General features: G+C 38.8%; 1 long non-coding RNA gene across 1 annotated transcript; it reads left to right on the top strand.

The window, feature by feature from the left end:
- The first annotated feature begins 1,256 nt into the window (after positions 1–1,256).
- LOC135645312 (uncharacterized) lies at positions 1,257–23,420 on the top strand. The gene is made up of 3 exons (XR_010498732.1): positions 1,257–1,397; positions 1,497–1,547; positions 23,136–23,420. It is a non-coding gene; the product is annotated as an uncharacterized LOC135645312 (long non-coding RNA).
- The last annotated feature ends 1,503 nt before the right edge of the window (positions 23,421–24,923 follow it).

Here is a 24,923-nt window from a genome sequence, read left to right as displayed (position 1 = left end):
TTTTTCAATATATTTAACTCTATTAACTTAATGACAGGCAAAAACTAGATGAATTTCAATTGCCAAGCAATGTTGGGAGAGCAACATGCTATCCTAGCAGCTAGGGCAATGCATAGTGCATATGTGGCACATATGGTTTGTATCAAAACACTAAAAATTGCCATCACGTACAAACGAAAAATAAAGGAGTGGCCTACTGCATGAAGCTTCTTCTTCTGATTGGTTTAGGGAGGGTCTATCTAGATTAAAAAAATAAATATATTTTATGGCCGAACAATTAACTTATGCATTGTTTCACTCTTTAAGAAGTTATCAGTGTAATAAGTTTTAAGAAATATAGAAGTCCATTTGACTAAGGTTATATATTATTATTGCAATATTAAATGCAATATAAGAGAATAATACATGATCACATTTTTATACCTATAGGGACTGCATAAGGGCCCACGTAAGTTAGAGCTACATATGCAGGTTACGTAGTCTTATCTGTAGTTGCACGTCCTATTCAAGTCACATGAGTCTTGTGGGATGCATTCATATGATGAAGTGTGCATTTGTGCCTGCATAAACGACCACATAAACTGCTTTTTTTCAAACGGTGCTGGCAAGTTTACGATAACAACAATAAAGCTGTGAGGCCTAACACAGTGCTGGCAAGTTTAGTTTTAAAAGATTTGATATCGAAGTTATCTGTGCATATAATAAGTATAAGCTGTATACACAATTACACAACATATTCAAGCCACAATTGTATGTGATGTGTTCATATGGCAGTATGCATATGAGGCCATGCAAAAGCTTTTTTTTTTCCCTAAATATTGCTGACAAGGGATAATTCATGTTATCTAGATCCAACTGTAAATATAATAAGTAATTATTTATATTCACAATTAAATTAGGTATATGTGTTTGATATGCATTTGGCTTAGTAATATAACCATGCCAAATGAATTCAGCATAATTTTGGCCAAATTCTTTATCAGCTTTATGGTACATCAATATGATATTAACATACATTCATTACTATTGATATAATTATTAAAATATGGCATCAATGGCTTATTGAGATTATGTTTTTACTCACATCAAAACCCATTGATGAAAAGCATGTGTTGCTTTGCATATACCAGTAGATGAGTGTCATATCCATTGCCTCTTCACCTATGATAGATAAAAGTATATTCTCCATATTGCTTGAAATTGGACTTGTTATGATCATACCATGAACATTTTAGTCTTGTGAAGTTCCTGTAACAGCTCTTTCTTTTTTTCTATAAATTTTTTAATTGTGTTGACAGGGTGACAATAAGGTGTCTGCCAAAGGTGGAGACAGCTCTGTTAAACAGGATACAGCTAGTTCTCATGGTGGAACTCAACCCGGTCCAATATCCCAAGGGGTAGTACTGATTTTTCTTTTAATTTGCATTTGACATTAGATCTGGAAATTTCCTGATACTGGTTCCACAATTTAACATATTTCTCAATGACATAAATAGATGGGTCACCAAGGAACTTTTACTCAAGGCATGAGCTATTTGCAACCTCAGGTACTTTACTTTTTTTTTCTGTTCTTAGTGAGAACTTCAGATGATTTCAATGTACTTTTCAGATTCATGCTGTTGCATTAAACTGAAAGATTTTAGTTCTTTTTTTGTTACATGATTTTCATCGTTTTAGTTGTTACTAAACTAGATTAAGATCATTCTTGTTTTTCCGTAGCACTTAATGCCTTTCCTGAAGGGACTTGTTTTAATTTGTCATATGACTGATATATATTCTTACATACAGAATTACATTTATAACTATATAGGTATATGTTTGCTATTTGTTTGTATTTGGAGGCTAATGGATCTAAAATCATCAATGTGCTAACTGCCCCTGATCAATGTCAATTTACATGGTGCCAAATGAGTAAATTTGAATAAATTTATTATCTTATAAATGCCCACTGGTTTTTGGCTTGAATTTTAGGTACCAAACCTTCTGGTATAACTCTCTCAGGGAAAACAGTTATAACCATTTAAAGGACTGATATTCAACTTCTTCCTGTCTTCTTTTAAATAATTCTTGATAAGTTCATCTTTTTGATCTTATAGCAACTGTTGTGATTTTCTTTTACTATTTTAGGTTCACTTGCTTAAAATAGGTGTTGTTATGCAGTTTTGAGCATACTGTTGTTTATATTAGTAATCACTTATGAACTTTCTCCAACATTATAGAGAAGATTTTTAGTGTTTTAGCATGAATTGCCTTGTGGCCCCATTCAAACATGGTGCCATTCCATGGTTCTGCATTTTTTTTTCATTTTTAACTAGATTTACACTGGAGTATCTGAAAAGAAGCAATGAGTTAATTATGCAACTAATGGAAGTGTATGCAAGCTTTATCCCACCTTTTTCTTAAAATTTACCATCTTATGGGGAAACATTGAGATGATTTTCATGAGAAACTTCATCTTATGTCAAAAACATATAGTGCATTGTTTGTTGGTTCTTTGAATCAAGAGGAATTCATCTTGTATCGGAGATAAATGACAAAAAATGCTTGAAGCTATAAATGTTAAAACTCTAAGGATTAATGTGGTTTCAATTAACATTAGTGTGACTTGTTTGTTTGTAAATGGATTCTAAACACATTTGGGACCTTTTTTGAGTTAATTATTTTTTTGAAATTGGCCCATTTATGTCACAAAAATTATAAGAGACTAGCAGTAGAAGGTTCCTCTTGATGTTTCTGAGGTACTAGTTTATCTGCCTGTAGGAGCAATTTGTTCACAGTAAATTTATTTGCTATAAGGATACATTGAAGATGCCAATCAATGTGGTGAGGACTCTTCAAACTGGGATTGTCTAGCTTGAAGATTATCATAATTAGGTTTGATCATTATGAACTATCGAGTGTGTTAACAAATATATATTGTCATATCTGCTTACTGCAGAGCATTGTGCACTCATTTGAGAGCAAATAGGTGCAATTAATACGACTACCGACATGCAAGGATGTGGAAAGAGTATTGTAAATCGTGCAATCATTGCCAGGTGCAATGATGCTAAGGCCTAGTAATATGATGGTGGGGCTATCAATACTTCTCATGGCAGCCTTGCTCATATAATTGAAGATCGTAGCCTTGCCTCAGTTCTACAACAGGCTTTGTTGTTTGTAGCACCTCCAGGGATACTTGTGATAATGATGGTTGCAACAAATTTAGGATTCTGTTCAATATGGATTATTTTTTTTATGGCTTTTAAGGAGGAATTCACCAACTTATATACTTATTGATGTAAGCCACTGTTCTTATGATGCCCTTGGGCATAGTTGTGGCATCCTCATGCCATGACAATGTTATAGTTGTTGATCATGTAGCTCCCATTCTCCCTCTGTCTCTAAGGCGATATTGTAGTTCCCCTTCTCTTGTTTCTATATTGATCACCTTACTAGGACAAGGGTAATAGATTCCTACTAGATTACTAATTATAATGGTGTTCCTCGGAAATTAATTTAAAGTCCCCCTAAAATCTTTGGAAAAAACGAAATCACTGAGAAGTAAGGTTTGCTTCCCATGTGGCTCTAATATTTTTAGTACAGATTTTTGGATCATCTCAAAAGAACATCTGTAGAATAGTCCTGCTATTGAATCCCAATTTCACCATTTATCAATCACAAAATATCTTATAGAAGTCATAAGAAAATAAATGTTATGCTCTCTTATTTAGGTAAAATTGGAGTTTTCTGATATCCAGAGTATATATTTCTTGCTTCCCCTAAAGCTTGAGAAGGCTGAAAGATATGTATTCCTATTTTCCTAAATTTATGGATTTAGGAAAACTTGTCACTTTATGATAACTAGTTTTAAGGCTTTCATTGTTTAAAATGTCTCTTCTCTTTGCATTTCTTTTTCTTTCTTTTTTCTCTTTACTTTTTTTGTTATTTCTTTTCCTGTTTTATTGACATTAAGACCATTGTAGAATGTATGATAGTGCAAAACGAACAATTTATGTTAAAATATAAGAATTTTATAAGAACCGGGATTTATCAATCTAATTAAAGATTAAAATAAAGTTATCCATATTAACAGTCCAAATAGAAAAGTGTCATGGGTGATTCTCACTTTGATTATTCAAAAAGTTTCAACAAGTCAAGGGAGTTATTGTGCATTGGCAAGGGAGAAGCTGGTTGCAAAGAAAAAGAAGTGCAAGAATCGAGAACTAATGCACTAGACTCTTAAGTTCCCGTGAAAATTTGTTAGGTTAAAATTATGACATTTGTGGTTGTTTTGACGAGATATAAATAAATAAATAAATAAATAAATAAATAAATAAATAAATAAATAAATATATATATATATATATATATATATATATATATATATTTTATTAGATTTACTAATCGGGTATGATGCTGATATGTACATACGAGTTAATACGTGACACACATTAATATTTAGATTTTTTCTTCTCCTCCCTTTATTTGTTCAATTATCTTCGGAATTTGTAGAGACTTTTTATTTTATTTAATTTCTAACATTTTGTTTTTGATTTTTAATATCGTTTATATGTTTTATTATTTTACCACTAGTTTTTGGTTCTCTTTTATATATAATAATTTTATAAATTTATTTTTTATTAATATTTATTTTATTATTTTGTTTGACTTTTGCTATTTTCTTTTTTGCTTTTAGTTCAATTATGCATTAATTTTAAATTTTGTTTTATTTAAGTTTTTAATATTAACTATTTACGAAGGTTTTGGTTGTTGATACATTTAATTTATACTCACAATGTGTAAGCAAAAGCAAGGTTCGACTTCTTATGCCGATTGGCATGTGACACGACATGTATCACCTCATACTGACGTACTATGTGTCGGTACCGTACGGTGTGTCGATGGCACAAAAAAATAAAAAACCTAAAGATTAAGAAAAATAATAGATTAGGGATTTTTATTTGGAAATAAATGTAAGTTTAGCTTAATTTCATACAAAATCATCTAAATTATGAAGGGATAATGATAGATCTTTTTCGGGCTTCGAGGAGCAGCTTTGCGGCATGTTCTGAGTTGCTCTTCCATTATTGAATTATTTACAAAGATATGACTTGAGTTGTGAGATTACAAGTTGAAACTTTAAGATTCCAATGAATCAAGTAAAAATTGGATCGATCGATGGGTATACTTGGTTCTACCACCAAAATGAATGTAGGACTCCATTGGTGGTGGATCGGGATCGTTGATTCTATGTATTTGTGTATCAGTAGGGTATGCTTGTCAGATCCAATCCTAAAATTGCTCCCACAACATGGTATGCTGATAGACCGGCCGGTGCATCAATGTAGTGACATTTGTAGCCTGATAAAACATGTGTTCAAGATGGCTCCTAAGACAAGTATGATTATGACATGTATTGGTGCGAAGGTTGGAGAACGTCAGAACTTCTATTTTTGCCATTGACTTACTACTTCGTATTATAAGACCGATCAGCCTCAAAAGAGAATGACCAACTATCATCGTATTTTTTGTTGATCATAAGAGTCTCCATAATACGATGACTAGGAAATAGGAATACAACGAACTTCGTTTTGTGTCTACATCGTATAGGCTCTGTCGCATCTGCTCAAAATCATTGACTATCTTCCCTTCTCCTTTTCGTGTAAACATGATGACTACCTTCACAAGTTCTATGATTCGAATCTTGTGTGGCATGCATAAAATGCTGCTCGTCACTCCATGCACCACCTTGAAATTGAGTAGGTGAAACCATCCACTCCTTGTCGTCACTGTTATCATCGTTGGTCGAGGCATTGCTGTACACGTTGTTGGTATGTTTATTATTCGAGTGGGTTGCTGAAGTGATTGAGAAGGTGTCTTGTTGGTCGACTCAATTCTTTCTAATGGTTTGGCTGATGCTACTGTCTTCCCCTTTACCTTTGCACGTTAAGCGAACGATTGTGATTGTTGGGTGTCATGACCTCGAGCAGTCTGACTTGAGATTGTCCGGCTCCTTTTGCCATGTTTTGACTGAGGGGGATCTTCCTCCTATTGGGGGATGTTGTTCTTTTCTTTTTTCCCTCTATGATAAAACGAGAAGGACGTGGAGGATCTCTCGCTTCATCAAGTAAAGGATTCTCTTGGCTCTCTGTTGTTTCGACCCACTCCAACATCAGTTGTGAATCTTCGTTGTAGTATTGGAGGTCGAAGGGGATCGATCTTTGGTTCCTTTGGCTCCTTGTGCGAATTTTGCTTAAACCTCTTAAATTAGAGTAATCCACAAATTGTACCTTTGCTTGAGTTGAAGAATATGAAATGTGAGAAAGAGTGAGATGTGAGTGAGAATAAGTTAGAGTGTAAGAGTGAAAGAGATTGAAAGAGGGGCAGGAAAGTTAAAACCCCTTTCAAATGCTGCCAATGGTCAAATTGACCATTGGAAACATCTAGATCTAGGTCGTCGATCGAAATTGATTGAAATCCGATCGTTATTGATCGGTATAGGTTAGTAATGATTGAGTTTTGACTTTGCTGCCTAGTATATACTCTCGTATCGCCCGATATGTTACCCCTTAATAAAAATCGCCTAGTATAGGGCGGTTTGCGTTTCGGTTACCTATCAAATTGAATACGTACCACCCATTATCATACTGTATCGAGTGGTACGTACAAACATTGAGTAAAAGAATGAAGAACCAAATAGGAGGTGGTGGGAAGGTGCTATTAAAATTATTCTAATTGATTTTCTGTGACATTGTTTGTTGATTATGTTGCTTTCTTTATAGTAAAATAAGAGGCTTTTGACCTAAGATTTTCATATTTCATTTGTTGTTTTTTCCATTCTACTTTCGTATATATATGTTATCTATTATTTTATAATATTTTTAAATTTAATGTCTTTATATTATACATTTAAGGCTACATTCCTTTCAATATTATTGATTGAATATATTATGTTCAACATGCCACATCTTTTTTGTTGTTTGTTTTTGCTTTTGCAATTAGAGAGCCTTTTGTATATGTTATTATTTTTTCTGGGTATTGGACCCGACTTAGAAATTCGTTGGGTTGGTATGTATCGATCTGTATCGGTGTATCAACACGTGGTACATCGGTAAGTACTGATATTTTGGGGAGGAAGTGAAAAGGAAAAAGAGGAAGGGACAGTGGAGGAAGAAAGAGGGAAGAAGAGGAAGCGACGGAGGAGGAAGACGTGGAAGAGGAGAAAGGCTTACTTGAGACGTGGCGGTGTGTAGTGATATCGCAACCGTACCCTGGTCTGGTAGTCGCCTGTGTGAGAAGCATCGATTGCAACATCGGAAGCGATGCTCGTGAGCCCTACGAAGGCGGAGGCGACACTCTTGTGAGAAGTGGGAATTAGGGTTTCCCACCTCTTATGCGGCGGATCGGATCGCGGTGGGTCTACATACTGGTTAGCACTCGGACTGGTACATGTTGCTTGTTTCGTACCGGACTGGGCAAAATGATGATCTTTGTTTTTTTGTAAAAACAACTCATGCTGCATTTTATAGTTTATTGTCAATTATAAATTGAATTTTCACTAATATTTACACCCTTTTGTTTCTTTTCTTTTTCTTTTGCTAAAAGTCTTATTTTCACTTTAAATAACAAAAAAAAGATTTTGCATAAACCTCCCCATTTGTTAAATGATTTATATAATAAAAATATTAATAAAGGAAGCAAATCAAAGAAGCACCGGTTGACAACTTTTCTTGAGTTTATAAATTATGAAATTTGAGGGCATCAAATGGATAAAAGATTGATTTTTTAATTGGAAAAATGTGCAGATCACGTTTTAGTATAGTTACAACAATTGATAGGCATTTTTACTGATAATCATTAAAGGATATTTCTTATTAATTTTTATGAGTAATTAATATTGTATTCAACTCACTAGTTATTTATGTAATTCAATAGTAGATTTCACCTACACAATGCACAAAATATAAACTTGTATCTTCCTATTACCTCAGGTAATGGTGGTGCAACACAATGGCAATCATTGAGACTTGTACAAAATGATATCTGTAGTTAAATTAATAGCATTTTAATCTTTATTTATTGTTTCTAGTAAAGTCTTCTTAGGTTAAATTCGTGCGGAGCTACTAGGAAAGATAGAAAAAAGTCTCGTAAATATATATAAAACATTAAGGGGTCAGTTAAGAGGGCAAGCCTTGGCATCATAGTGAATTATCCTGCGTCATTTGGTTGACCAAGGTTGAGACCTAGAAAGGATGGATTTCTTTGCAGGTATAAGTTTGCCTACAACAATTTTTGTCTAGACCTTGCATTGGTGGATTCCTCATTTACCTGGCTGTTCGCCACTGACATTAAGTAGTAACTCAAAAGTGCTGATTATTATATATTGTTAATATTTAACATGAATGGGACAATAGAAGAAGAAAGTTTTACTTTTCTATATTGCTACTTGTATACAGGATGACATACATATAGTCGAACTTAGAGAAAAGAAAAAAAAGGAAAGAATTACCTAAATAGATTTACGTGCTAATATAGGAAATATACAGCAAATAAGTTAGGACTGAATCAACAAACACATCATAGTCTATCACATCAAATAAGGTAGTCTGTCAATAATTAAATCACCACAGATCTTAACAAATCAAATCACAGCAGATTTGACAGATCTGAACATTCACCCTCAAGTAGGCTCGAAGATATTCAACATCCCCAGCTTGCTAGTTAAGTGATCAAATTGCTGTTTTTGATGTCCCTTTGCTGTTTGATAGGGATAAATGGAATACAAAACAGTCCTTCATCTAACTTCTCTTTAATAAAATGTCGATCGACCTCAATTTGCTTTGTTCTATCATGATGCACTAGGTTGTAAGAGATACTAATTGCTGTCTTGTTATCTGAATATTAGTTCCTTGGTTGGTTCCAAGAAACTCTTAACTCATCTAGAAATTTTTTTTACCCAAAGGAGTTCACATATTCCTTGTTCGATAGCGTGAAATTCAGCTTCAACACTACTTCTAGCCACTACATTCTGTTTTTTCCTCTTCGAAGTCACCAAAATTTCCCCTTTGAAGGTACAATATCCAGATGTAGATCTTCTATCATCTATATTGTTGGTCCAATCAGCATCTGTGTATGCTTCAACATACATATTATCCCTCTTCTTAAACATCAACACGTTGCCTGGAGTTCGTATGAGATATTGAAGAATTCTAATGACAACCCTCTTATGTTCTTCATTAGGTGAGTGCATAGATTGACTTGTAACACTAACAGCGAAGGCAATGTTTGGTCCAGTATGTGACAAATAAATTAATTTTCCAACCAAACATTGATATTGTCCCTTATCCACCTCACTACTTGTGTTTGCACTTAGCTTGTGGTTGGGGTCAATAGGTGTTTAGATGGTTTGCAACCCAACATACCAGTTTCCACAAGTAAATCTGTATACTTCCTTTGTGACAGTGAGATCCCCTCCTTGGTTCTGGTCACCTTCTTACCCAAGAAGTACGATAATGTTCTAAAATCTTTGATTTCAAACTCTTTGGCTAGGAAGGTTTTTAGTTTCTCTTGTTCAACAAGATCGTCACCTACTAGGATAATGTTATCCACGAACACAATGAGTATTGAGACCTTTCCACTGCCAGCATTCTTATAAAACATGGTGTAATCTGCCTAACTTTACAAATATCCATAGCTCTTTATGGCCTTAGTAAATCTATCAAATCATACTCTAGGAGATTGTTTTAATCCATAGAGTGACCTATTCAGCTTGCGGACTTCTGTCAAATGCTAATGTTCCTTCAAAACTTGGAGGTAGATTCATGTAGACTTCCTCTTCTAGTTCACCATTGAAGAAGGCGTTCTTCACATTTAACTATTGTAGAGGCCAGACAAAAATTGCTACAAGACACAACAGGATTCGGATGCTGTTCTTCTCTGCCACAGGTGCAAAAGTCTCTTAATAATCTATCCCAAATGTTTGAGTGTATCCGTTAGCCACTAGCTTTGTATCTCTCAATTTACCTGCCAACTTTATATTTTCCTGTGAACACCCATTTACAACCAACAAGTCTCTTTCCTTTGGGTAAATTTACAAGTTCCCAATTGTCATTCTACTCCAATGCCCTTATCTCCTCGAACACAACCTTTTTCCACTCAGGTACAGCTAAAGCTTCTTGAATAGACTTAGGAATATCTGTGTTTGACGAGTTAGAAATGAAGGATCTGAAAGAGGAGGACAATCTGTGATATGACACAAAATTGGAAATAGGATGAATAGTACATGACCTCGTTCCTCTTCTAAGAGCAATGGGAACATTAAGATCTTGAAATTCGCAGGGTTCTAGGCGTAAAGAATGGTTTGGAGCATGGTATGCAGTATTGAATGGTATCACCCGGTACGGGCGGTATGTACCTGTCCGACGGCATACCGGTACGCGGATCGCCCGGTACCGCTACAATGCTACAACATTATACTGTAGCAGTGCTACAGTGCTACAGTAATGAAGAAAATATATAAAATTGTTCGGTACACCAGGGTGTACCGAGTGGTACACCAGGCGGTACACCGGTACTGTACCATACCGAGCCAATCTCGAACCACTGGTACGGTACGATATTGCATACCTTGACTTTGGAGTACCTGAAATTTCATGATCAGTTGCACTCAGAGCTGACTCTTGGTAGGTATTATGTGGTTGTTACCCTAAACCTTGTCCTTGTATAGACACATAGCTTTGATTGCTATTTATTAGTCGCTAAGTTTCCCCCTGTATCAGATTTTTCATGTTCTAGGCTTCTAGTACAATAGATTGAGGTTGCAACATTGGATTGGCGGTACAAGGGATAGGTTGTGGCTGAGAAGGTAGAATTGGGAGAGGAATGAATTTGAATTTAGAAGGTGAATTATGAGGAGATGTACCTGCAATAGGATTGAATTCAGACAGAGAATTCATAGGTTGGGTTATAATAGTTTCCTAAAACTTTTCTTCCGTATGATTCTCCCCCCGAAGAGAAGTTTGGGAGAAATAAAGTTGATTTTCAAAAAAGGTGACATCTATACTTACATAGAACTGTTTTATAAGAGGATCAAAGCATTCTCTTTAGAGTTGTTGAGAAGCCTAGGAAAACATATTTTTTGCTCATGGATCAAATTTTGTGCGGTTATGACTATGCATATGAACAAATGCTACACAACTAAACACCGACAAATTACTAAAGATTTGGGTTTGTGGATAGGTTTGTAGAAGGATGTTTAGAAGTTTCTCAAAATTATGTACTCGGGTTGGCATCCTATTGATTAAATAAGATATAATTAGATAGCCTGTCCCCAAAAATATTAGGAACTTCTATAGTAAACATAATAGCCTAAGCTACCTATAGTAGATGGCAGTTTTTCCTTTCAGCAGTTCCATTTTGTTAGAGTGTATTAACACAAAATGTTTGATGGATAACTCCCTTTTCCATTAGGAAGGTTTTAAGATTGAATTTGAAGTATTCACCTCCATTATCAGTTCTAAGGATTTGTATTTGGGCATGGAATTAGGTGTTGACCATGTTATAGAAGTTTTGAAACACTATAGCAATTTCAGAATTTTCTTTTAACAAATATACCCAACACACTCTAGTATGATCATCAATAAAGGTTATAAACCACCTAGTCCCGGTGATGTTTTTGACTTTTGAAGGATTCCAAATGTCATTATGTATTAAGTAAAAAGGTTGGGACTGTTTGTATGGCTGGTGAAGGGAATATGACATGTTGATGTTTGGCAAGTAGATTTCACAGTGAAATTGAGAGATGTTCTTATTCTTAAAAAACAAAGTCAAGTACTTGAAACTAGGATGGTTTAGTCTATAGTGCCATAACATTATTTCATCTGTATCAAAAAGGGAAGAGAAGTTGCCTACAGCTTGAGCTTGTCCATCCAAGGAAGCATCACCTTCAAAGTAATAGAGTTGATCAACCTCTCTAGCATGAGATGGAAAGAATTTAGCCACACAATTTGAATATTTACTTTTTAGTGAGTTTGCTTATGGATAAGAGATTCAAGGATAGGTTAGGAACATACAAAACATGGTTTAGAATTAGATTATTTGAGAGAACAACATAACTTTTTCCTGCAACTGGGGACAAAGATCCACCAGCAATACAAACTTTAAGGTTTCCAGGACGTGGAGTATATAGGAGGAGAACATGCGAGAAAAGTTGGTCATATGATCACTAGCACCCAAATCAACTATCCAAAGTGCTTGGTTAGAGGATGTGGAGGGCAGTAGGAATATTGCCTTGTATTGTAAGGGAACACGTAGGAGATGGATTGGTAGTTTGAACAAGGTATGCAATTTCGAATAATACTGTCCGGTATGGGGTGGTACGTACCGGTCTGTCAACTTACAAGTACACGGATCGCCCGTTACTGGGCGAAACAAAAAAAAATTATAAAAAATTATATATTAATATATATAAATATTTTATAACAGGCGACGTCACGTTGCCTTTTTCGGCGACTTATATATATATATATATATATATATATATATATATATATATATTTATATATATATATATAAACGAGGCGACGTCGCCCCGCGTGGGGGAAGGAAAAGGCGACGTCGCCGAGGCGATGCGACGTCGCCTTTATATATATATATATATATATATATATATATATATATATATATATATATATATATATATATATATATATATATACCGAGTGGTATACCGAACGGTATCCCGCTCGCTATACAGTTTCGTACCGTACCGAGCGAACGTCGAAAGTCTGGTACGGTACGAAATTGCATACCTTGAGTTTGAGATTGGTTAAGAAGTCCATACAGATGTTCAAGCTGTTTCTTACTGAACAAAGGTGTCTTGAATCTTCCCTGCATTCCTTTAAACCCTTTATCGTTGCTCTTATTATTTTTCCAGTTTTGAGGTTTACTGTACAGTTTCTAGCATGTCTCCTTGGTGTGATTTGGTTTCTTGCAATAATCACACCATCTCCCATCTTTCTTGTTGTGTTCGGCATTGGGAAGTATATTTGAGCCTGCCAAGACAGAATTTTCCACTATGTACTTGCTATAATCTGCCTCTTTACTGGTTAGCAGTTCGTATTGTCTTTCAGCACTTCAAACTGGGGTAAATGCTTTATAAGATCAAGAAAAGGTTCTCTATTAAGAACATGATCACATACCTAATCAAATTCAGAATTCAACCCCAATAAGAATTGAAATACCCTCTCCATCTCCAGCAAGTTTCTCAGCCTTTTAGTGTCGGCAGCAGATTCCATCTCCAGTATTTGATATATGTCTAATTCAGCCAATAGACCTCGCAGATTGTTGTAGTAATCTGTGACACTTGATGTACCTTGCTTCATCTTTTGAATTTGTCTTTTGATTTGAAAAATCTGAGAAGTAAAACCTACTTTGGAGTAGGTTTTATTGATAGTATCCCAAATTTATTTAGCCATAGAATGAAGAAGTTACGTCTTGTTGATTTCTGGTTGCATGGAGTGAAGCAGCCACGACATTACCATCATGTTCTTGATCTCCCAAGTTTTGTATGAAGCATCTTCCAAGGTTGGTGCCTTTGCAACCCCATTCACATATTTGAACTTTCTTTTACTCATTAGAGACATCTTCATGGATTGAGACCACTCTATAAAATTTCTCCTACTTAGTTTAACGGTAGAGTTCTGAAGGGTATGACTCTCAAATTGAAGGGAAGAATGAGTGTGGACACGTTTAAGAATATTAGAAACAAACTTAGGAGTTTCTGACATGGCTAGAAACAAGAAGAGTCACCAGAGAGGGCTTTTAGCAATGAAGGCCAAGAGAAAAACATTTCTGCCGTATTGTCACGAACGGTCATTGCACACCCACAACAACTCCATTCAACGAACCGTTCGTCGCTCTCATCTACATGTACAGCTGCTTGGCAGCATGTTTTGTCTTGGTTTTAAGTCTTTTTGCTTGTAAAAATGTAAGTTCGAACAAGTTGCAGCACTATAGTGTGACCGCTCACCGAACCGAGCAAAACAGCCCCAAAACAGCTCCGTTTTCGCGTGCCACGGGTTGTTTTCTACAGCCCGCTGCTGCATGCGAAACGTCAGCCATCTCAGCACCCTGGAACCACCCGGGTGGCACCATGGGGGATGAGGCTTCGGTTTAGTGTCGGGCGTTGAACAATCTTTCGCAAGTTCGCACGTTACCTTGACGGGAACTTGTTGTCGCGCCCGACACCCGGTGAGCAGTTGCTTGTGGACTTGCAGCTGTTCGTTCAACCCTCTAAAGTCCTTGTTTTCCTCCTCTCCCTCTTTTCTCTTGTGAACGCAAGGTGCTCGCTGAATTGCTTGTAAAGCTTCCCCCTTTTCGCGAGACGTTGGGACTTGTCCGTCGCTCGTTCTTCGAACTAATCAACTTTCTCTTTTACAAGTCCTTCGGGACCTGCGAGAGGTTGCAAGTGGGCTGATCTTTGTGGATGCAAATCGCAAGGGCGAAGCGTGACTTAGGCAATGCAAGCTAAGTTCGCGTCTTTGCTGTAAGGGTGCCTCGCGACTTAGGCAACACAAGCTAAGTTCGCGTCTTTGCCGCAAGGGTGCCTCACGACTTAGGCAATTCCAGCTAGGTCCGTGACATTGTGATATCAGAGCGGGCAAGCACTTCGAGCGAGCAACGAAGGAACTTCGCAACTTTGCCATGGCAAAGCATTGTGGTGAATCAAGCAAGACGGGGCAAGCCGGACCCTTGCCCCAAGCAGCCGCAAGTGGGCTGCAAGTGCACACTCGCTCTCATGCTGTTGGAGCCGCTCAAGAGGAGCGCGGCAACGAACATGATGAGCGAGAAGTTGGCTACTCTCTACGAGTGGAGGAAGCACAATCTGGAGTGCCAACGGGTAAAAAAAGTCACAAGGAGAGACTCATAACGGTTGAAACCCGTTTGGATGTTCTTGAAGCGAGCTTGGAGGAACTCTACCATGGCCAACGAAGGCTTGTTGGGGTAAAGAGCTCGCAAGAAGAAGCGGAGTTCCGGATCGACAAGGTTGAGGCCCTAGTCGACCGATTGTTAGATGACACCAAAGACTCTGTGCAACACCTACAGGAAGTTGTGGCGGAACTCACTTCAAGGGTGACCATGCTCACAAGAGTACTAAATGCGGGAGGAAGCAACACCCGCGTTGCGGCGTCACAAAACTTGAGGGCACTCAAGCCTCATGGTTATGGAGGGGCCAAAGATGCCAAAGAGCTCGAGAATTTCCTGTTCGACATGGAACGATGCTTTCGATCTACGAGGCCTGATTCTGAAGAAACCAAAGTTTCTATAGCAACAATGTATCTGAACAGAGATGCAAAACTTTGGTGGCGAACCCGTTGGGAGGAGATCCAACAAGGTCGGTGTCGAATTGACACATGGGAGGACTTGAAGTGGGAGTTGAGAACTCAGTTCCTACCGGAGAACACAAAGTTCGTCATAAGAAGGAAGTTGAGACAACTCCGTCAGAGTACTTCCATTCGAGACTACGTGAAGCAATTTTCTGCGCTAATGCTGGACATACAGGATATGTCCGAGAAGGATAAGCTGTTCAGCTTCTTCGATAGTTTGAAGTCATAGGCTCAACAAGAACTACATCGAAAGAATGTCGCCGATGTGATCGAGGCAATTGCTGCCGTAGAAAGGCTCACCGACTTTGTTTCCTCTAAAGACTGGGAAGAAGGAAACAATCTTCAGGCAATCGCCCTCCAAAATATTCTCGAGGGAAGGAGCTCGGGGGCGAACAAAGGAAGAAGAGTTCCCACAAAGGGCCAAGCCTGAAAGGCAAGGCCCCAAAACCTGGCGGGTGCTTCTTTTGCCGAGGGCCGCACATGGTAAGGGAGTGCCCACAAAAACATGCACTCAATGCTTTAACAGCTTCCATACACCCCCCCAGATCGGACAAGGGCAAGGCTGTCGCTCTTAGTTCGAGTAGTTTTGAATCCAGCAGCGACGGTGAGGAGTCGCAAGGACCCCAGATGGGAGCAATGCGTTTGTTGAACGCTATGCGGGGTCAAGTGGGGGAGAACACGAAGACAAGGCTACAAAAAGCAGGAAGTGGTGAGCTGATGTACGTAGACATCAAGCTCAATGGCCAAACAACTCGTGCAATGGTGTACACGAGTGCTACCCACAACTTTATCGTCGATCGAGAAGCAAAGTGACTTGGGCTGATCTTGGAGAAGAGCCTAAGTCAAATTAAGGCGGTGAACTCGAAGGCCAAGCAAATCTCCGGGTTGGCAAAGGGAGTTCCCATCAAGATCGGAACATGGAGCGGGAGCACAAACATGATGGCGGTGCCACTGGATGACTTCCAAGTGATTCTTGGAATGAAATTTATGCACGCGGCCAAGTTGGTGCCAATGCCGTTCCTTAACTCCCTATATGTGATGGGAGGTGACGACCCCTGTGTGGTTCTCGTCTCTCAGAGAGGAGCCAGGGAACCCCAACATATATTGGCATTACAACTGAAGAAAGGGGTGCGAAAAGGTGAATTAACATTCGTGGCTGCTATGAAGCTAGAGCCACTCGACGAGAAGGCTATTCATGAGCCTGTTGTGGTGGTGAACGTCCTGAAAGAGTTCACTGACGTTATGCCACCCGAGTTGCCAAAGACTCTTCCGCCACGCAAAGGCGTGGATCACAACATCGAGCTGGAGCCGGGAGTGAAGCCTCCAGCGAGACCACCCTATTGCATGCCCCCACCAGAGTTGGCAGAACTCAGAAAGTAGTTAGGTGAACTGCTAAGCGGTGGTCTCATCCGCAACTCTAAAGCACCATTCGGAGCTCCAGTTCTCTTCCAGAAGAAACAAGATGGGAGCCTCCGGCTATGCGTCGATTACCGAGCCCTCAACAAAGTGATGGTAAAGAACAAGTATCCCATACCGCTTATCGCGGACTTGTTCGACCAGTTGGGCAAAGCCAAGTATTTCTCAAAACTCGACCTTCGATCGGGGTATTAGCAGTTGCGCATTGCTGAAGGCGACGAAGCGAAGACTACCTGCGTGACCAGGTATGGAGCGTTTGAGTTCTTGGTGATGCCTTTTGGCTTAACCAATGCTCTGGCCACGTTCTGCACTCTCATGAACCAGCTATTCAAGGAGTATTTGGATAAGTTCGTGGTCATCTACTTACACGATATCGTCGTCTACAGTTAAACGCTCGAGGAGCATGTCAAGCACCTTCAGACAATCTTCAAGGTTCTCAGGGAGAACACTTTGTTCGTGAAAAGGGAGAAATGCTACTTTGCTCAAACGGAGATCTTATTCTTGGGGCATCGAATCGGTGATGGCTCCATTCGGATGGACAAATCGAAGGTGCAAGTGGTTGCGGAAAGGCGAACTTCAAAGAAGGTGCCAAAGTTGAGATCCTTCCTTGGCTTCGTCAACTACTATCGACGCTTCATAACGGGGTATTCGAAGCATGCAACTCCACTGACGGAGTTGCTGAAGGAGCAGCCTTCGATGTGGTCTGATAAATGTGAAATTGCATTCCAAGATCTGAAGGCTGCTGTGTTGGAAGAACCAGTGCTAAAATTGCCAGACTATGGGGAGCCCTTCGAAGTCCATACAGATGCTTCAAACTTCGCTATTGGGGGAGTACTCATGCAGGAGGGTCATCCGGTGGCCTACGAGAGCTGCAAACTCAACGAGATCGAGCGGCGGTATCCGGGGCACGAGAAGGGGATGACAGCGGTGATCCACTGTCTACGAGTTTGGCGACACTACCTTCTTGGATCGCGATTTGTTCTAAGGACAAATAATATCGCTTTGAGCTATTTCCAAACTCAGAAGAAACTCTCCCCAAAGCAGGCACGATGGCAGGACTTCCTGGCTGAGTTTGATATGGCAATGGAGTATAAGCCCGGAAAGGCGAATGTCGTGGCCGATGCATTGAGTCGGAAAGTGGAGCATGTGAATGCCGTACAATTGGAGGGCGGAGGCCAAGTAAGTCAGTTGCACTCCAACTTCCTTTCTAGGATCAGGGATGGACTGTACAGTGATCCCCAGGCAGAAGCCCTGATACATCTCATTAAAGAAGGTAAGGCACGATGGTTTTGGGTCCAGGAGGGACTCGTTTACACCAAAGGGAATAGGGTCTATGTTCCTCGAGTGGACAATCTTAAGAGAGTGTCACGATTCCTGGAGAGGGCCTTCTACTGGCCGAAGATAGGGACTGATGTAGAGGAATATGTTCGAACGTGCCTCACTTGCCAACAAGATAAGGTGGAGCAACGGAAGCCGGAGGGACTTTTGGAGCTGTTGCCCGTACTAGAAAGGTCGTGGGAGAGCATTTCCTTGGACTTCATATCAAGCTTGCCCGTAGTAGGGAGACTCGGATCGATACTCGTGGTGGTTGATCGATTTTCTAAGTATGCAACTTTCATTGCTGCTCCCTTACACTGTTCAGCAGAGGAGGCAGCCAAGCTGATGATGAAGGATGTTGTGAAGTATTGGGGAGTCCCGCACAATATCATCAATGATCGAGACGCTCGGTTCCTAGGACGATTCTGGACCGAGCTATTCAAATTGTTGGGGTCAAAGTTATACTTCTCCACAAGCCTCCACCCCCAGATGGATGGCCAGACTGAAAGGATAAACTCGCTCCTAGAGTAATATCTTTGGCACTCCGTGAGTGCCAACCAACGAGATTGGATGAAGTTGTTGGACATTGCCCAATTCTCCTACAACTTGCAGCGGAGCTCTGCGTCCAACAAGAGCCCCTTTGAGATCATTACAGGGCAACAACCGTCAACTCCTCACACCATGGTAATTGGGTATACTGGGAGTAGTCCGTAAACCTACCACTTTGCAAGGGAGTGGCATCGAAATGCAGATATTGCGCGGACTTACTTGGAGAAGGTGACAAAAAGAATGAAGAAGTGGGCAGACTTGGGAAGGCGACCGCAAGAGTTCAAGATCGGCGATTTTTAGGAACAAAGTACATAAAGGATTGGTGCGCAAGTATGAAGGGCCATTCCCAATTATCAGTAGGGTGAGCAACGTCTCCTACAAGTTGCAGCTGCCGGCGTGGTTCAAAATTCACAATGTTCTTCACGCCAGCAACTTGAAAGCCTACCACTCAGATCCGCAAGATGCTTCCTGAGTGTTCCAACTCGGCTACCCCCCACCACAGCCTCCTACGAGAAGCGAGTTGAAACCATTTTAGCGGACCGCAAGATAAAGCTATCCACTGGAGCTGAGCAGACCGAGTACTTGGTGAAGTGGCGAAAGCTTCCTCGAATTGAAACCAGTTGGGAGCCTGAAGACGCCCTACGACATGAAGAAGCAATCATCAACAACTATCAACAAGCATCGACGAGGGCGTCGACAGCTTGAGTGGGGGAGAATGTCACGAACGATTGTCGTGCACCCACAACAACTCCGTTCAATGAACTGTTCGTCGCTCTCATCTACATGTACAGCTGCTTGGCAACATGTTTTGTCTTGGTTTTAAGTCATTTTGCTTGTAAAAATGTAAGTTCGAACAAGTTGCAGTGCTACAGTGTGATTGCTCATCGAACCGAGCAAAATAGCCCCAAAACAGCCCAAAACAGCTCCGGGCTGTTTTCGCATGCCACGGGCTGTTTTCTGCAGCTCGCTGCTGCACACGAAACATCAGCCATCTCAGCACCCTGGAACCACCCGGGTGGCACCATGGGGGATGGGGCTTCGGTATAGTGTCGGGCGTTGAACAATCTTTCGCAAGTTTGCACGTTACCTTGACGGGAACTTGTTGTCGCGCCCGACACTTGGTGAGCAGCTGTTTGTGGACTTGTAGCTGTTTTGTTCAACCCTCTAAAGTCCTTGTTTTCCCCTTCTCCCTCTTTTCTCTTGTGCACGCAAGGTGCTCGCTGAATTGCTTGTAAAGCTTCCCCCTTTTCACGAGACGTCAGGACTTGTCCGTCGCTCGTTCTTCGAACTAATTAACTTTCTCTTTTACAAGTCCTTCGGGACCTGCGAGAGGTTGCAAGTGGGCTGATCTTTGCGGACGCAAATCGCAAGGGCGAAGCGCGACTTAAGCAACGCAAGCTAAGTTCGCGTCTTTGTCGCAAGGGTGCCTCGCGCCTTAGGCAACACAAGCTAAGTTCGCGTCTTTGCCGCAAGCACAAGCTAAATTCGCGTCTTTGCCGCAAGGGTGCCTCACGACTTAGGCAATTCCAGTTAAGTCCGTGACAGTATACCATATACGACAGAGAAAAAAAACAGAACCTAACCTTGCTTTGATACCATGAACAGGACAATAGAAGAAGAGAGTTTCACTTTTACATATAGTCGAACCAGAATAAAGAAAAAAAGTAAAGAACTACCTAAATAGATCTAGGTGCTAATCTAGGAAATATATAACAAATAAATCAGGAATAAATCAACAATCATATCCTAGTCTATCATATCATATAAGGTAGTATGTCAATAATAAAATCACCACAGATCTTGGCAGATCTCAACAAGTCAAACCATAGCAGATTTGACAGATCTCAACATAACATGTATTGAGGCCTTATGTGAATGATTCGGTAGCCCATCATTGGTGTAAGACGCTAATATAAAATGAATGGATATAGTTTATGTGTAGTGTTTGCACTACATGACACGCGTCAAGAAGTGTAATAAAATGTCAATGTTTGACATGGACATGGCTCAAAGCATTCATGTGTGTTGATACCATCAACACAATTCTCGGCTTATCGACACCAGTGCCACTCATTGCTCTTGCAATGGATGCAAAGAAGCAATGGCAAACAAGTTCGGGGGAGAAGCGCGTCGTCACCAAGTCCAGTCTTGACCCGACCGACCGAGATCTTCGCCCTCAGGACGATCCTGGACGTCGCTAGTCGGACCAAGCCGTGTCAGCCACGCAGTCACGGCTTGAGGTTCGCGGAACATTATCTTTATCATATATTTTTTGTAATTATAGTTAATTAAACTTTTTTCCTTTAGAATTATCCGTAAGGATTATAAAGTTATACCTAACGAATGTTTGATAAACCATAGATTGTTGGTATAAGTATCTGTTGGACAAAATGGAAGAGAAAAAAGTGTTAAAAAATTACCCCGACTAGGTGGACTTTTTAAAGGCAATAATATAAGGATTTTTAAGTATACAATAGAGAAAGAGGACATTTGGAACTTTGACGAAGCTAATAGAAATATCATATAGACTATGATGATCAATAAAATTTGGAACACGACAAAGGAGATTCTAGGGTAACCAAAAGGTAGATGTGTAGCCTGGTAGTGGTACGAGGAAGTTCAAAAAGCAATTACTACTAAGATCATGATAAAAATGAGAACTTTAAAATAAATATAAAATCTAAATAAGTGGCAAAAGAAGTGCTGATGGTTTGGCAAGATATAAAGTTAGGTACGAAGGACAAAAAAGGATATATCTCAAATTGCTAAGGCTCCGAAGAAAGAGCAGGGATTTAGGTAAGATTGAATGCATGAGTATGAAAAAAAAATGATAGTGATATGTAGGAAAGATGGAAAGATTATTTCTGTAGATTATTTGATGAACATTTTACACAACTTGAGACAGTATGGTCCGACTGAGGATCAATATTGATATCAGACCAAGTTTTGAGACTTGTGGATAGAATGATTGGTTTTTGACCAATGTTAGGCAGAACACTAGTTTTCGCCAGGATACTTCTGAATTTCAATCTGTTTGGCAAAGAGCTGTGATTAAGATTATCTTATCCAAACATCAATGTGAAAATCAGCATTTCTCATTACTTATCCATGTTACCAAAGACACCTGTAGATTAAATGGGTTAAGAATAATTGGTTTTGAGCAACTTACCCTAAACACATATTTTGGCCTGATAATTTCTAGCTTCCAATCTGTTTGGCCAGGCAAAATGGGGATGTCTGGATGCTGGTCTGGGCATAGATGTGTGTACCACCCTGTAATGATACACCAGTAGAGTGTATTAAACTATTAATAACATATGATTTCCATAAGATTTTGATATCTTATGCTGGTTAAGACAATCATAAGCTTCATGAATTTGTCAAGCATATCATTGTGGTTGGATCTGGCAATTCACTCTTATGTATTTACTCTTTTCTTTTTCCTCTTTTGTCAGTTCAATTATGGGCATGTTTTAAGTTCAAGATTTTTTGTTAATCTCTGCATTAATTCTGCTGTAAAGGTGATAAAAGTGACAGATGTTGCTAATAAGTTTTGTTGCCTTGAATCAAAGCTTAGTGTTGTGGAATGTCAATTTTAGGTAATTTGACTTATTATTACTTTTTACTTAGCCAAGAAAGAACATCGTGAGAACATCAGCAACGCAAGAAAGGGAAAATAACTACTTAATACATGACTTGCTCAATTATATAATTGTTCAGAAACTAAGAAAAATCTGAGGTGAAATCTCCAAAAGATTTTTTAAAGTTGTTTTATTTGCTCCTAATTTACTTTAAAGCAACTCTTGCAAATAAAAAGAATCTTTTTTCCCTCTCCTATTTCTGTAAAGTCACCATTACATGATTCTATTTATTATCAAATTCTAACCATTAGAAATCACAAATTGATGCTTTAGGCGACTTTCAAAAATCCATTATGTTGATAACACTGAATATCCAGACCTTGGTACTGGCAATTGCCTCGTACACAGAAATTACTTGCTATTTTTGCAAATGTATGAAACATATAAAACTTGCAAAAGGATGTATCTGTGATACGCTGTCCATCTTTACTAAAAGATAAATTGTGCAAAACTTGGTATGCTGTTTTATTTGTGAAACAATGAAATATCACTTATGATGAGTTTGGTTCATAGTAGTTGATGAAAGCATGTTAGAAAAATACCATATCTCAGGTGGAGAGATTGGTGGATGAGAGTAAACTTGTCATGTCTTTGTATACTGTTAGGTGTTAATTGGGAGTAGGGGTTTCTCTTGCTGGGTTACTCTGTGATCGCTTTGATACTCGCTGGGGTCCATGTTATGAATGACCATATGAAATTACCTTATGATTCTTATTTTTTTATATTTTACCTAATCGTCGTTATATTTGGTTTCCTTTTGAGTGCATTATAAACAATGGAGATATGGTTCCATGACAATGAAAAAGTGACATGTTTTTGATGGCGATTTCTTTTTGTGGTGCAGTGAATGGCTCAGGATCCTATAATATCTTGAAGTCTGACTTGCAGGTCTACAAGCTATTCGGGAAAGAGTTAGTGACATTCCTTAAGCATCCTCTTATGGTGTTTCGGTGTAAATTAGTCTGAAATTAAAACTATTTGTCATCATAGGCTGTGTATGTACCATATTCATCTTTGTTTTATTCCCTGGTTTTAAGTTTGACTACTCTACCTGTTTCTCTTCGATGGGCACATTCTTAAGTAAACGACCTTTTAGTGTTTGTGAGATATGTTCTGTAGCTTTTGCTGATCGACTTTTCTGGGACCTGATGATGTTATTGGAACCACCATATAAATGACTTTGCATCTCTTGCATTACTTGTATTTTTTTTTATAAAAAATTAAAATAAATGTTTATTACATCAAATAATATATTGTTCACATGTGAATTCAAACTTAAGACCTGTTATTTATGCAATAATGTATTAACCAATTTAGATGTTTTAATAGAGATTTTTATATTTAAGACGTCGGTTTAGTCAGTTTAAATAGTTTGATATAATACCATATTTAACCATTGTTTTTGGGACGCACAATACAAGAATGAGGTTATTAATGCTGAGTCCCCAAACAGGTGGCGTCACCTGCCATTCATTATATCAAACATTCCTATAAACCCGCGGGTAATGCTTCTGATAAGATCCTAAAGTCTTATCGTAAAAATGAAGAAGAGAAAGGGGAGAAATGGGGATGATAATGATCGCTTCGAGGGGATCGGCCTTCCTTGATCTCTTCGAGGGGATTGGCCCTCCTTGATCGCTTCGAAGAGATCAAGGAGGGTCGATCCCCTTGAAGCGATCATTATCATCCCAATTTCTTCCCTTTCTCTTCTTCTTTTTTACGATAAGACTTTAGGGTTTTATCATTTGGTATCAGAGCCTACGATAAGACTTTAAGGTCTTATCATTTGGTATCAGAGCGACGATAAGACCTTTATGGTCTTATCATTTGGTATCAGAGCCTACGATAAGACTTTAGGGTCTTATTAGCTTCTCTTGTCTCATCCCTCGGTCTCACCTTATTCCCCATTTAGATGATGTGGGAGGCGGGGAATGGGGAATCGTCGATGGGGGTAGAGTCCATGAATTTTTTTTATATCCTTTTAATTAATTTATTTAATAAAAAATAAAATTATTATCAAACTTAATTAATAATAATATTTATATAAGATAAATATATTTAAATATAAATAAAATTGAGGAGAAAGAAAGAAAAATATTGAGGAATTATCATCGTCGTTCACTGTTTGTCATTTGCAATTGTCGATTGTTGGAGGAATCATTGTTTATCGTGGAGAGAGGAGGATCAAGAAAAAATATCGAGGAATCACAGTAACAAGTTGTAATTTCAAAATCCTTCCAAATCTATCATCGAGAATTTTTCATCATTAAAACTTTGGGGGCCCTGAAAAGGATTTTAGGCTACTAACAGGAGATCAGTAAAGTGATAACGTACAAACTCGACAAAAACGCTCACAACATTGATGTGATTTCTTTATCTATATTCATCAATACATAGTCTCAAATTTTTAACTAAAGTAAACATTTTTGAATACAAAATCTTTGTTCACAAAGGAAACTTACCAAGTTATGAGCTTAAAAGTGCATATCAATCTTTGCAATCTCAGCATTTTTTTTTCATTTTATATATTTTATAATATATCTGAAAAATCAATTGGCTTTTAAGTACAACATAGGCTTTGTAAGAATCGGTTGATTTACACAATAGATATATTTGTTTCAGGAGAGAGATC

This window comes from Musa acuminata, chromosome BXJ3-8 (genome assembly GCF_036884655.1).
Source record: "Musa acuminata AAA Group cultivar baxijiao chromosome BXJ3-8, Cavendish_Baxijiao_AAA, whole genome shotgun sequence".
NCBI classification, from domain to species: Eukaryota; Viridiplantae; Streptophyta; class Magnoliopsida; order Zingiberales; family Musaceae; genus Musa; species Musa acuminata.
This window is presented reverse-complemented; position numbering and strand designations above follow the sequence as displayed.